This window comes from Panthera tigris, chromosome F2 (genome assembly GCF_018350195.1).
Source record: "Panthera tigris isolate Pti1 chromosome F2, P.tigris_Pti1_mat1.1, whole genome shotgun sequence".
Classification (NCBI taxonomy): domain Eukaryota; kingdom Metazoa; phylum Chordata; class Mammalia; order Carnivora; family Felidae; genus Panthera; species Panthera tigris.
Genome location: NC_056676.1, coordinates 38,941,566 through 38,955,765, shown reverse-complemented (window position 1 = coordinate 38,955,765; position 14,200 = coordinate 38,941,566). Strand labels below are relative to the sequence as shown.

The 14,200-nt window shown below is 39.0% G+C and overlaps 1 pseudogene; it reads right to left on the bottom strand.

Annotated features, from left to right (window-relative positions):
- Positions 1–617: 617 nt before the first annotated feature.
- On the bottom strand, positions 618–2,319 carry LOC122234896 (annotated as a pseudogene).
- Positions 2,320–14,200: the final 11,881 nt, after the last annotated feature.

Sequence of the window (14,200 nt, the reverse complement as noted above, 5' to 3'; positions counted from 1 at the left end):
TCAAGTCAAGAGTTTTGAAAAAATGACCTATTTTTAGTTGGTTTGCTTGTCAAATATGTGGATGTAAAAAAAAAAAAAAGGATTGTTTCAACTTTCCTAAGCCTCAATAAAATAGGACCTTTGATAAATTTTCTTTTTCATTGGAATAGATGTGATAATGATCACAAGCCCCCCAAAATGCTCCTTTAAAAGGGGGTACTATGATCAAACATATTTGGGAAATATTATATACTCCTAATTGTCTCATAGAGAACTATAATGTATATTAAAGGGTCTAAATATTTTCTGAAAATTAAGACATATCCCTTATTTTTTTTTTAATTTAGCATTACCACAAACTCTACTAAAATCTTAAAACATCATAGTCAGATTGAATCATGAGACTGAAAATAATCAACCAGCTCTACAGGGAGATATTACTTCAGAGATATTGTGGGGTTTAGCTCCAGACCACCACAATAAAGCAAATATCACAATAAAGGGAGTCAAATGAATTTTCTGGTTTCCCGGTACATATAAATGTTATGTTTACACTATACTTAGTCTATGAAGTGTGCAATAGCATTATGTCTAAGAAGTGTACATACTTTAATTAAAAACTTCATGGCTAAAAAATGCTAACCATCATCTGTGCTTCCAGTAAGTCATAACATTTTTACTGGTGGAGGGTCTTGCTTCGAGGTTGATGGCTGCTGACTAATTAGGGTGGTGGTTGGTGAAGGTTGGAGTGGCCGGTGCAGGTTCTTAAAATAAGACAACAATGAAGTTTGCCGCATAGATTGACTTTTCCTTTCATGAACCATTGCTCTGTAGCCTGTGATGCTATCTGATAGAATCTGACCCACTGTAGAACCTCTTTCAAAATTGGAGTCAATCCTCTCAAACCCTGCCACTGCTTTATCAACTAAGTTTATATAATAGTCTAAATCCTTTGTTGTCATTTCAACGAACTTCACGGCATCTGTACGAGGACTAGATTGTAACTCGAGAAACCACTTTCTTTGCTCATCCATGAGAAGCAAGTCCTCATCCATTAAAGTTGCATCATAAGATGGAGGCAATTCATTCACACCATCAGGCTCCGCTTCTGATTCTCATTCTCCTGCTATTTCCACTATGTCTGCTTCCTCCACTGAAGTCTTGAACCTCTCAAAGTCATCTATGAGGGTTGGAACCAACTTCTTCCCAATTCTGGTCTATGTCGATATATTGACCTTCTCCCTATGAATCATGAATGCTCTTACTGGCATGTAGAATGATGAAGCCTTTCCAGAAGGTTTTTATTTACTTTGTCCAGATCCATCAGAGGAATCACTATACACAGTAAGGCAGTGATAGCCTTACAAAATGTATCTCTTAAACAATAATACTTGAAAGTCAAAATTGCTCCTTGATCCGTGGGCTGCAGAATGGATGCTATGTTAGCAGGCATGAAAACAACATTAACTTCATTATACAACTCGATCAGAGCTCTTGTGTGACCAGGTACATTGTCCGTGAGCAACCATATTTTGAAAGGAGTCTTTTTTTCTGAGCAGTAGGTCTGAACAATAGACTTAAAATATTCAGCAAACCATGTCATAAACAGATGTGCTGTCATCCAGGCTTTGTTGTTCCATTCATAGAGTATATGCAGAGTAGATTTAGCATAATCCTTAAGGGCCCTAAGATTTGTTGGACTGGTCAATGAGCATTGGCTTCAAGTTCAAATCACCAGCTGCACTAAACCCTAACAAGAGAGTCAGTCTGTCCTTAGACACTTTGAAGCCAGGCATGACTTCCCTTTAGCTATGAAAGTCTTAGATGACATCTTCTTCCAATATATGGAAAATCTGTTGTTTAGGGTAGTCATCTTCATTAATGACCTTGGCTACTTCTTCTGGAGAACTTGCTGCAGCTTCTACAACAGCACTTGCTGCTTCACCTTGTAATTTTATGTTATGGAGATGGCTTCTTTCCTGAAACCTCATGAATTAACCTCCACTAGCTTCAAACTTTTCTTCTTCAGCTTCTGCACCTCTCTCAGCCTTCAGAGAATTGAAGGGAGTTAGGTCCCTGCTCTGGATTAGGCTTTGGCTTAAGGGAATGTGGTAGATGGTTTGATCTTCTATCCAGACCACTCAAACTGTCTCCATATTGGCGAATAGTCCGTTTCATTTTCTTATCATTTATGTGTTCACTGAGTAGCACTTTTAACTTCCTTCAAGAACTTTTCCTTTGCATTCACAAGTTGGTTAACCGGTGTAAGAGGCCTAACCTTCAGCCTATCTCAGCTTTCCACATGTCTTCCTCACTAAGCTTACTTTTCTCCAGCTTTCAATTTAAGTGAGAGATATGATGGGGCGCCTGGGTGGCTCAGTCGGTTGAGCATCCAACTTTGGCTCAGGTCATGATCTCATGGTTCGTGGGTTTGAGCCCTAGATCGGGCTCTGCACGGACAGCTCAGAGCCTGGAGCCTGCTTCAGGTTCTCCTTCTCTCTCCCCCCTCCTTCTCCCTCCCCTGTTGTCTCTTTCTCTCTCTCAAAAATAAATAAACATTTAAATAAATAAGTAAATAAAATGAGACATATGAGAATCTTTCTTTTATCTGAATAGTTAGAGGACACTGTATGGTTACTACTTGGCCTTTTTTCAATATTGTTGTACCTTAGGGAATAGGGAGGCCCAAGGAGAGGGAGGAGAAGAAGTGACACAGGAAAATAGCTGGTAGGTGGGGCAGTCAGGACCCACACAACCTTTATTAAGCTCACTATCTTCTATGGGCACAGTGCATGGTGCCCCAAAGCAACTGTAATAGCAACATCAAAGAGCAGCGATCACAGATGACCCTAACAAATATCATAATAATGAGAACGTTTGAAATATTGTGAGCATCACCAAAATGTGACACAGAGACAGGAAGTGAGCAAATGCTGCTGGGAAACAAATGGTGCTTATAGACTTGCTTTACACAGGGTTGTCGCCAACCTTCGATTTGTAAAAACTACATCACATGTGAAACACACTAAGGTGAAGTGAACTAAAGTGAGGTATGCCTGGATAGTCTATGCACTTTGAGGCCTGTTTGGTTTTTGCTTTTTTTCTCTACAAAAGAGGCAGTAACATTTCAGTTTGGGTTACCCAATAAACGTAATCTTACACTAAATAATCAATGAACACCTTATATATTTTAAGAGGTTCGTGACTGCTCAAGGTCGTTGTTAAGAACATCAGTTCTTGTGTTCTCCTAGTAAATTTAATTTTTTTAAGTTTATATATTTATTCTGAGACAGAGAGAGAGCAGTAGCAGCACGAGTGAGGGAGGGGCAGAGAGAGAAGATGAGAGAAAAATCCCAAGTAGGCTCCTCACTGTCAGCGCACGGAGCCTGAAGCGGGGCTCGAACTTGCGAACCGTGAGATCATGACTTGAGCTGAAATCAAGAATCAGTCACTTAAGCAGCTGAGCCACCAAGGTGCCCGTCGCCTAATTAACCTTAATACCTTGTGTAGAATTGGGTACCCTTAGACTAATAGGTCTCAGACTACCATGCTTTAATGGTTGAAGTATATCTCTGTATATCTGACTTTAAGAGGTAAGCTATAGATAGATATAGATTGACATGGATATATAGGTACATATATAGATACATGGACATTTAACTCTGACGATCAGCTCAGCCCTCTTAGTATGTCTGCATTGTAATCTCCCTCCTCAATTGCTTCCTGGAATTACTGAAATTTAAGGAAAGAGACAATATTTATAGGAGAATCAAATGATCAGTTTTGTTAAATCAATAACTTCAGTTTTGTCCCCAAAGTGACTTCTATAAACTCCGCCCAGGGCATAGTTGTCTAACCCACACAACAAAATGCTAATGTTTCGTGACTGTTGTTTTCCTTAGTTTTACATTCTCTTTTCCACCACTTATTCATTACTTTGTAACTTCAAAGGCACAAATGCTTTATATTCTGACATATATCACATCATCTATCACATAGTAGTTGCTGTAAAATTGGGCAGATAGATGGATAACAGTAGCTGGTCGATGGTAGATAAATGGCAAGAAGAGAGAGACAAAGAAAGAAAGGAAAGCAAGGAGAGAGGGAGAAAGACAAAGGACAGAGGGAGGAAGGACACATTTATAGGTTCATAACTGTTCTGAAGGAATCATTAGAAGTCTACACAAAATTAGCCAAATGTCCTTCTAAGTTAAGAACCAAATAACAAATCCTGTGATGCAAAGTGATATGCGTAAAGACAATGTCTCGAGAATGAAAATGTGCAAATTCAGCAGTTACTTGTTTGCTTCTCTCATTGGAAATAACCTCTTTGTTAGTGGGGTCAGTGTCTTAATATAATGCCTGGCACAAAGGAAGTTACTCTTTACATGTTTGTTAAATGGATAACTTTATTCATCATATATTATAAAAGGTATGGTTTCATCTGAAAAAGGTTTGTCAAGCAATCAAAACAAACAGAGAGATTTACATAATTCTTATGTAAAGAACAAACTTTACAAATTTCTTTTGTTCTGGTATTCCATGAAGCTCTGTTATTTTGAGTTTCCCATCCATGCTTTTTTGGATGGAGCAGTGCCCTAATGGGGAGTCCATTAAGAGTGAGTCTCAAACATTGCGACATTTTGCTCCCTAGAGCAAACAAACTTTTCTTTCAGTAAGACAGAAGACATCAGTTTTAAGGAAATATTTGGGTGAAACATTTCATCCAAGGAACCAATTTAGCTGTGTAGAAATAACTACCCACAAATGCATGCATCAATTTGGAGACATTTGTCTAATACAGGTTTGTCTAATACAAATAGACATTTGACTAATACTGAGCCAGAATTAGTCGATGAGAGAGCATGTAAATTTGAATGACAAACAGAATACATGTCTCATTTGGTTGAGATTTTTCCATAAGAATAACATTTTAAAAAACAACCTGTTTTATATATAGAAAGAGGACTACAGCTACCTAACAAACTTCCTGAGTCAATTCTGCAATATTTCTTGTGAGATAAAGCAAGATCAAAACAGCATAAAAAGGAAGTAATGGGAGTAGCATGTTTTTTTCATCCTTCAATTTCCCTTATTTTTTTTTTAATTTTCCAGAGATTGAAGCTTTGTCTTCCTGAGAGAACAGGATGCTTAATATTACTTTCGAAATACTATAACTTAGCTAAAATAGGGAAGCAAAGGAGAAACGATTGAAAATTTCTCCATGGTGAAAGAGGGGAGAAAAACCATACACAGTATACTAGTTACAAGTTAAGTCCTCTTAACTGATTTATTTTACTATTTTTTGTTCAAGTAACCTATTTAAAAACGCATCCGAGCATAGATTGCCCCTATTATTAATAGTAAATGTACATTTCAACCTGTCAAGTTTTTCTAGCCCCACTTCTGCAAGGTTCTTTTTTTTTTTTTTTTTTTTTTTTTTTTTAGGAAAAAAAATTTAAAAAGCAAAGGCATTTCCTAGGGCACATGCTGCTAGACACCCAGCATTTATCTTATCTCAGTTGATGACTTTCCTTTTATCCTGAAATGATTTGACAATGACTCTATGATTTCCTGTACAAATTACCCTTTGAAAGTGGCAGTGGCGCTTGGCAGCGATCTTCACTTAATTACTGAGTGGATTATTAGCATACGGCTCCCCCCCCCCCTTCATTTCTTTATATCTTCTAGATTGCGTTGACAGTTCCCTTTCATTGCCTGCTTTAACTCACTGAATACTAAACATTATGCAGATTGCAGCTGAGAAGTACCCAGGCTACTCCAAACCCCTAGTCTGTACCAAAACCTTTTTGATGGAGAAGAATTTCCAGGTCAGAAATCAATAGCGTGTCTGAGAAGTGCATTTGTGGGTTTTCTTAATTTAGATTGGGGTGGGGTAGCGCAAAGCACTAATGTTCAAAAGTGAATATTCCTCCGTGATCTTTCTGGAAAACAATGAGTTTTGTTCCTTCCTTTAATATCCTCTGTCTTTAAATAGACTGAGATCTTGAGATTCTATTTCTCTTATACTCCTTCCACTACCTAACTTGGGAGGGGATTAAGGAGACCCTGTTTTGAGAAATGGTAAGTTTCACTCCTTATCAGGCTCTGAAGTCAAGGGACCGATAAGCTGACCTCCCTGGCATGTGTGAAGTGTTATTTATTGTTTGCCAGGCAAGACAAATGCAAATGATAAATTGCAAAGATCTCTTCAGCACTCTCAGAAGGAACCTTCTCTTCTGTCTTGGCTCCCATCTTCTGGCACAAATTTGCACATATGTCGGGCATTCTCCATCCAGATCTTTATCCTTTTTTTTTTTTTTTTTTTTCTCCCTGAACTGCATTCTAAAGCATCTTCCACATTTCCCAGGGTGTAGTAGGGACATGAACCCCTTCCCATTTCAGCCTTATGGTATAGCTTAGTGCATGTTTTTGTTTTTGTTTTTGTTTTTGTTTTTTTCTCTGTCTGCCTCTCCTTGGGAGGAGAATACAATACATGAGTGATTTCAGGACTTGGTGGCAGTGACACCAAAGCAATGGGAGTCAGCGCGGGTGGGGGGAACAGCTGGGTGCTGACTATGTCATCTCCATTCCAGGACTATCAACCACCAGCTTTATTCTTCTACTGTTACATCTGCTATGAAATGCGGGTCTTCCAGGTGGCAACCCAACATGCTGTCCAGTGCTATGAGGCCATTTAAATGCTTTGAGCTAATGCTGCATATCCATTTTCTAAACAAGTTAGCAGATACCATATGCAGCAATTAAAGTTTTATTGAGTGGTGCCTGCTTACCATACTGAATTTGGATTGGCTACCATCTGTCTCAAAGCCTGTGGTACCATCCCTGTTGCTTGAGAGAGCATTTGTAAGGAGAGGAGATTTTTCTCAACTTCTGAAGAAGCTGCTTGCATGATTTTTTACATGCAGGCCCACAAAAGTAGAATTGGTACAAAGGAAAAGTACCAGACAATTAGAAGTTAGGATGGAGTACGTATTTCTGAGTGGGATAGGCCACTACACCGAGAACGCCCGACCTTGCAGCTTCCACCCCGGCTGTTTTTAATATATACGTGCTAGTTTTCAGACATGTCTTCTATGGGCAACTCGATGAAGCCAAATTAGGAGTGGGCAAAGGACGTGGGAATTGTTTTGCCTCTGCAAGAATCAATGTCATTGTTCTCACTTTCTAGGAAAATTTTACCTGGAACCACAGGGAAAAATTAAAATATAAATTTACATTTTACTCATTCCACTGGTAAGTCTCTACGGGGACAAAGCTGTTTAAGATCAATCAGAGCTGAACAAAGGGTTTTGAAGAAAGCATTTATTAAAATTTAAGTAACGTCTAAATACTTGAGCTATGATGCTTTACTAATACGTTGTTAATGTTTGATGTTTTCTCAGACATATTTATCTTTATACCTTTGACCTTCATGAATGCTCAGAGGGAAAAACGTATGATAGGGAAGTTCAAAACCTCCTCAAATTTTTAAAACAGCTGCCTGAGTATTAGTGTAGACCAATAGAATAAGGACTGGAGATCAAATCTGTTAACAAACTCCGGGTTGCACGGATCTTGGATATATTGCTTGACATTTCTGTGGATACTGTTCCATAGGAAAATAATGGATGTATTCAAGCCTTGTTGATTCTGTCCCTTTTAACCCTAATGAGAACTTCTGAGCTGAGGCTTTGTATATTGAAAATAGTTGGTAAGTGAGAAGATAAATAGCTTTTTTCTTTCTTTTCTTTTCTTCTCTTTCTAGTAGCTTCATTGTATCATATGTTGATGCTGTTCATTAGAGCTCCCTCACTATTCAGGTCCTAGTAAGCAACGTCACATTTCATGAGTGACAAGTTCATATCACAGTCTTAACCCTCATGTACTTAGAGGAAAAGTGACGCGCTTAAACGAGAGTACCGAATATGATTTAGAAGGTCTGCCCTACATACTGGCCTCAGAAATGCTATTCACTAGGTAGGAGAATCACCAGTCCCTCTGAGTCTTTTTTCCTGTTCTGGAACATGAAGCTCAAAATCCATGTCCGCTTTTCTTCGGATTACTGTGAGATTTCAAAGAGTCTATAAATCTCTGTAAATAATCATTAAAATGTGAAGTGAAAAATAGTTTTCAAATTATTAAATAATGTCACAAATCCTACCCACCCTTCCACTGAAGACCAAATGTCATGTCTTTCACAAAAACCTTTAAAATAACACGAATCAGGGGCACCTGGGTGACCCAGTCTGTTGAGTAGCCGACTTTTGACTTTGGCTCAGGTCATGATCTCAAGGTTGTGAGATCAAGCTCCCCGATGGGAGCGCTGCCGGGGATTCTCTCTCCCTCGCCCTCTGCCCCTCCCCCACTGTCTCTCTCCCTCTAAAAATAAATAAATATTTTAAAAAATTAACATGAATCATCCATATCTCCTCTCAACCCAAATAGCAATGTATTTGTATCAGTCTAAAGACATGCTTCCCTCTTTATTATAATCTGAGAGAGGAGATCCACCACAACCATCTAAACTTTTGCTTTTTGACTTGTGTGGTCCACGAAACTGAAGCACCAGCCAGCATCACATGAGAACTTTATGGAAACTCAGAATTTCAGGTCTCTCCCAGACCTATCAAATGAGAATCTGTGTTTCATAAGATCATCAATAAGTTGTAGAAATATTAAAGTTTGAGGGGCACTTGTGTGCCCCTCAGTTGAGCATCCGACCCTCAGTTTTGCCTCAGGTCATGATTTTGTGGATTTGAGTGCCATGTTTAGCCTGGTGGCCTGCTTGAGATTCTCTGTTTTCCTCTTTCTCTGTCCCTACCCCATTCGTGCTGTTTCTGTCTCTCAAAAAAATAAACTTTAAAAAAAGAAAGAAAGAAAGAGAGAGAGAAAGAAAGAGAAGGAAGAAAGAAAGAAAGAAAGAAAGAAAGAAAGAAAGAAAGAAAGAAAGAAAGAAATGTTAAAATTTGAGACACACTGCTCTATACAATGACTTTAATTCTCAGGAAATTTATTATTTTTTTTATTTAAGATATTTACTATAAATGAAGATCTTGTGGGGCCTAAAAGCATATTGGCACAACCCTATCATTTCAAGAATAAGAGAAAGAAAATCCCAACTGGGATTCATATAAATTGGAATTTGCATAAAATTTAATGTCTGGTTCACTCACTTATTGATTATTTATTCATTCATTCATTCATTCATTCATCAATTATTGCGTGTCTATTGTGAACCAGACTGGAAAATCTACACTTAATGAATTTGGGGGGCACCTGGGTGGTTCAGTTGGTTGAGCATCCAACTCAATTTCAGCTCAGGTCAGGATCCCAGGGTCCTGGGATCAAGCCCTGTGTCTGGCTTCATGCTAAGCATGGAGTCTGCTTAAGACTCTCTCTCTCTCTCTCTCTCTCTCTCTCTCTCTCTCTCTCTCTCTCTTTCTCTCCCTCTCTGCCCTTCTCCCCTGCTTGTGCTCTTTCTCTTTCTTTAAAAGAAGAACAAGAACAAGAACAAGAACAAGAACAAGAACAAGAACAAGAACAAGAAGAAAGGACAAGAACAAGAAAGTAATAAAAAAATAAAAAGTAAATGGATTTGATGAAATCAAGTGTCATTCTTTGGCTACTCATACAAGAGAAAAATGGCTCATTGGCCAACATTGTATCATAGCATTAGCGGATACATCTAATCTGTGATTCTCACCTATTCTCTAACCCATGCCCACCCTAACCTAGAATTAATATTATCATGCAACAATAATAGTTAACATATATGGAGACTTCCCCATATGCCCAGAATGGTTCTAAGCATGTCACATGTATTATCTTATTTAATCATCACAGGTATCCTAAGAGGCAAACACCATCCCCTTTTTACAGAGGAGCTAACTGAGGCACTGAAAAATCAAGTAAGAGAGTAATAGAGATACCTTCAAGTATCTCTAGGCTGTATGAATTTAATTTTTTTTAATGTTTAGCTTTGAGACAGAGACAGAAACAGAGCATAAGCTGGGGTTGGGGCTGGGGAGGGGGAGGCAGAGAGAGAGAGAGGGAGACACAGAATCTGAAGCACGCTCCAAGCTCTGAGCTGTCAGCACGGAGCCAGATGCAGGGCTTAAACTCATGAACCGCGAGAACATGATCTGAGCTGTAGTCAGATGCTTAACTGACTGATCCCCCAGGCGCCCCTAGGCAGTCTGAATTTAAAGCCTATCATTATATATAAAGCCTTAAGGTAATGATAGTACCTTTGAAATGATTTCCAACAGGATACATTGTCTCTAATTACGTATTCTATTCTTTCTGTCCTGAAACTGGCAGATCTCCCACCAATGGCAATAGTAGTTCTAGACACATTAGTCCCAAATAGCTCTTCCAAAAGAATTAAACAAACTGATGAAGATCTTAAGCTTAATTAAACTACATTCATTTTCCTGACTGAAAGGTCAGTAGAAGCCAAGAGGAACTACAGTTTCAATTATTTATTGACTGCATAGTGTTCTTCCTCCACGAACAGTAACTCTCTAATTTTTGTAACTATAAATATCTTGCATTTTGTTTGTTACACAACATTGGATGAATGCCTTGCATTGTCGCTGTGATGGTTTCTTACAGTATGTGCTTCTCACCTTTCCTGTTGGAGATTCTCATCATCGAGCCATTTGTCTCTAAGTGGTCTGAAAACGTACTTAGATCTCAATGGCCGATAGGACTTTCATATAGAGGCTTGGTCATTGAAGTCTAAAGGGTGACCTTATCATCAGTCTAAGAGTTTCTGGCACCCATCTTCTTGCTCATTACTGCCTCACTTTTATACTTGGACTTAATTGTTGCATGGACAGAAGCCAAGTCTGCAGAAGAGTAAATGATCTGACTGTAATGAGTTACAGGTTCAAGTACCTCCTTCTGTGTGTTGTCACTATGGAGCAATGTGCCGGTCACTTGGCTAATGCTCTAGTTTCTAAACTGCTTGTGTTCTTTGTTTGGGCTCCTCCTTCCTCCATTTATCTGATTATTAGTACCTCCAAGGGAAGGTAAGTTCAGAAATTGTGTTAAATGACTGAGTATTGATGTTCTAGCAAGGTCTAGGGATTATTTACACCTTCAGCTGTTCTATTCTTCATGAGCTGAGGCAATCAGTGATGCATGCTATAATGTCATGGTCTTCTCAACATTAGAACATGCAAAAGATGTGTTAGTACACATTGTTTATTTGAAAGAGACACATTTCGAGAACCTCACTGTAACACTGTTGACTCTACTGAAAAATTCCTCTGAAAGCCTAGACTAGTAATTAAACACCCAAAGTCTCCTTATAAGGTAGTTTTACCAAAAACGGTCTCAGGGTACATGCCCAAAGGTCATGTTGCATATAAAGGCTCCAGGCAATTTCTTTCAATGAGCTCAAGACATCAGTCTACAACCAGTAGTCATTTCCACCCCTTGGCCTCTGCTTCCAGGGCTTGTCGTTGATTGCAATTTTGCCCTTGGCTCTACAAACAGCTTTGCTCAGAACTTTTGTGCTACCTTGATTTGCAGCTACATAGAGCTCTCGGGTGTGTTGCATTGTTCACAATCCTCTTAGGAGACTTTCTTCTGTTAGCCCTATATGCAACCTCGTATTCCTTCAGCAATAATTTCTTAAGCATATGCTCCAAGAAATAGTAAAATGCTCATGATCGAAATCTTCAACAATGCCCATTGACTAGAATATATCATCAGAGCTCCTCACACTGGAATTAGAGATTCTCCAGGACCTGGAAACCACCTCGGTTTGCTTTTGTGATTCCAATTTCTTCCTTCCTCCAAGTCTCCTCTTTAACCACTGAGTTACTTACTCCTTGTAAGTAATAATAAAATAAAAGCAAGTGAGACCCCAGCCTGGCGGGATATATTCGTGGTTCACTCACACTAACTAGCAAGATTGGGAAATAGTCCATGCTTGTGTCACTGGGATTGTTAGTACAGTGAGCCCGGTGAACTAGTGCTTATGTGCTCTGTGTGTATAGTGCCTTTACTTGACTCCCTTTGAATGAGATCAGGTAAAAATTGGCCTGTCTTCCAGCCATTGAGCTCAGTGTTTCCATCGGCATCTCTAGGGAATGGAATACTAGGAGGAACTTCAGAAAGTAGGCTTGGGCCTCCTTGGCTCATTTGCCGCATTCCCTCTACCTTTCCCTTGATTCTCTACTGAGAATCTCTTAAATTTCCTCATCTAGATCCCCTCTATGAATTCAGATTGTACCTAATAATAGAAACCATGCCTTTCCCAGAATACTTATTACTGAAGTCCTGATTGGGCATGTTTGATCCATGTAATTATGATTTGTGTTCTTGGATATGGCACCCGGTGCATCTCAAATCCCACCCTTCCGTGCCACTCATTGCAATTTCTTGATTTGTTTTCCCTAACCCCACCTGGACACCACAGGTCAGTCTCCAGCCTAACCCCTCCCCACTCTGTTTTCAACATCGAACTTACCAGTGAGTGAGGTCATGATACTTAGGGCAATAAAGAACAAACATAGGTGTACCTCAAAATCAACATGTCTACTATCAAAGTATATGCTTTCCCACCCCTGCTCCATCTTGAGAAGTAGAAAAATGTTCACTCCCTTCAAATTAGAGGGTTTTTTTTCATCTTTATGAATTATATTCAAGTCTTACCAATTATGGTCTGAGAAACTGAAGCAGAGCTCCAACCTCAAAAGAGGAAAGCAGAAAAAAATCTAAGTCTCTGTAAAATACATATTACTTTTGGAAAATACAATTTTTCAGACAATATAATTATATGAATTCTATCCAAGTCCTATCAGTTCTCTCTCCCAAGTGTCTCCTGAATTTGAATTGCTCACTGCCTTACCACAGCTACTATTACCACACCAGGAATACATAAAATCTCTTTTTTGGAATATTGTAAACATCTAATTTGCCTCCCTGATTTTATTCCCTTGGAATTCATAGGTATCCTTTACCCAGATGGCCATCAGTAATCTCTCTGAATCACTACTATAATCATGACTCTCCTCCTTCTAGATCCTTCAGGGGTGAAATGAGCCCTGAGCACATCTGATAATATTGTCTTCTCCTTCTTTATATATGTTTAAAATATGTTCTGTGTGCCCTTATGTATCTTACATAGATGCATAAGGCAAAGGAATTAATACAAATACCAGGTTGTCAGATTTTCTTAGTAGTGGCATCTTTAATCAAAGAATACATGGTTAGAGGTTTGGCAATAGACTAGGTCTTTCACGGCCAATATTTAAGACCTGCTGCACTGCAAGCTGTCTATTTTCATCAAAATTATGCCTTCCTCAGACAGTCATTTGCTCAGGTTCCAAGATGTCCTACCTGGGAAGTATGAGCTTCTTGGAAGAGAAGAAATTTGGAGTTTCTCCAGGTGGGCACAAAAAAAAGCCCTCCATTTGTTACTGATAACCCCCAAATTATGTATCTTCCACAGAGAATATTAGACTTTCCTCTGCTTTCCTTTTTGGAGCTTGGGATTCTGCTTCAGCTTCTCCAACAATAATCATCAACCAATGACATTCATTATTGCAGTGACTGAACACCTTCATATATACCAGGACCTGTGTAAGCTCCATAACTGTCATAGCATCCCTATAAGGTAAGCAATATTAGCCCTAATTTTGGGATGAGGAATCTGATAATGAAATTCACCCAGATAGTGAATAGAAATAATGAATGACAAATCATGGATAGTCTGTCCAAATCCAAAGTCTTTACTCTTAACCACACCATCAGAACCACACACTTCCCTGAATCAATAATTAATTAAGTAATAGCATTATTATTTTTTTATTATTATTCATCTCTCTGGGTGAACACCTCTCATCACCTTTGTCTCAATGGCAGAGACCCAGTAACATACTGGGAATTCTTATAAATTCTATCACACTGACTTGTCATGTTAAACAGGATTCATTTAGGGGCGCCTGGGTGGCTCAGTTGGTTAAGTTACTGACTTTGGCTCGGGTCATGATCTCACGGTTTGCGGGTTTGAGCCCCACGTCTGGCTCTGTGCTGAATGCTTGCTTAGAGCCTGGAGCCTGCTTCAGATTCTGTGTCTCCTTCTCTGTCTGCCCCTCACTTGCTTGTGCTCTGTCTCACTCTGTCTCTCAAAAATAGATAAATGTAAAAAAAAAAAATTTAAGCAGGGTTCACATAAGATATTCAAGATACTTCTACAAAACCC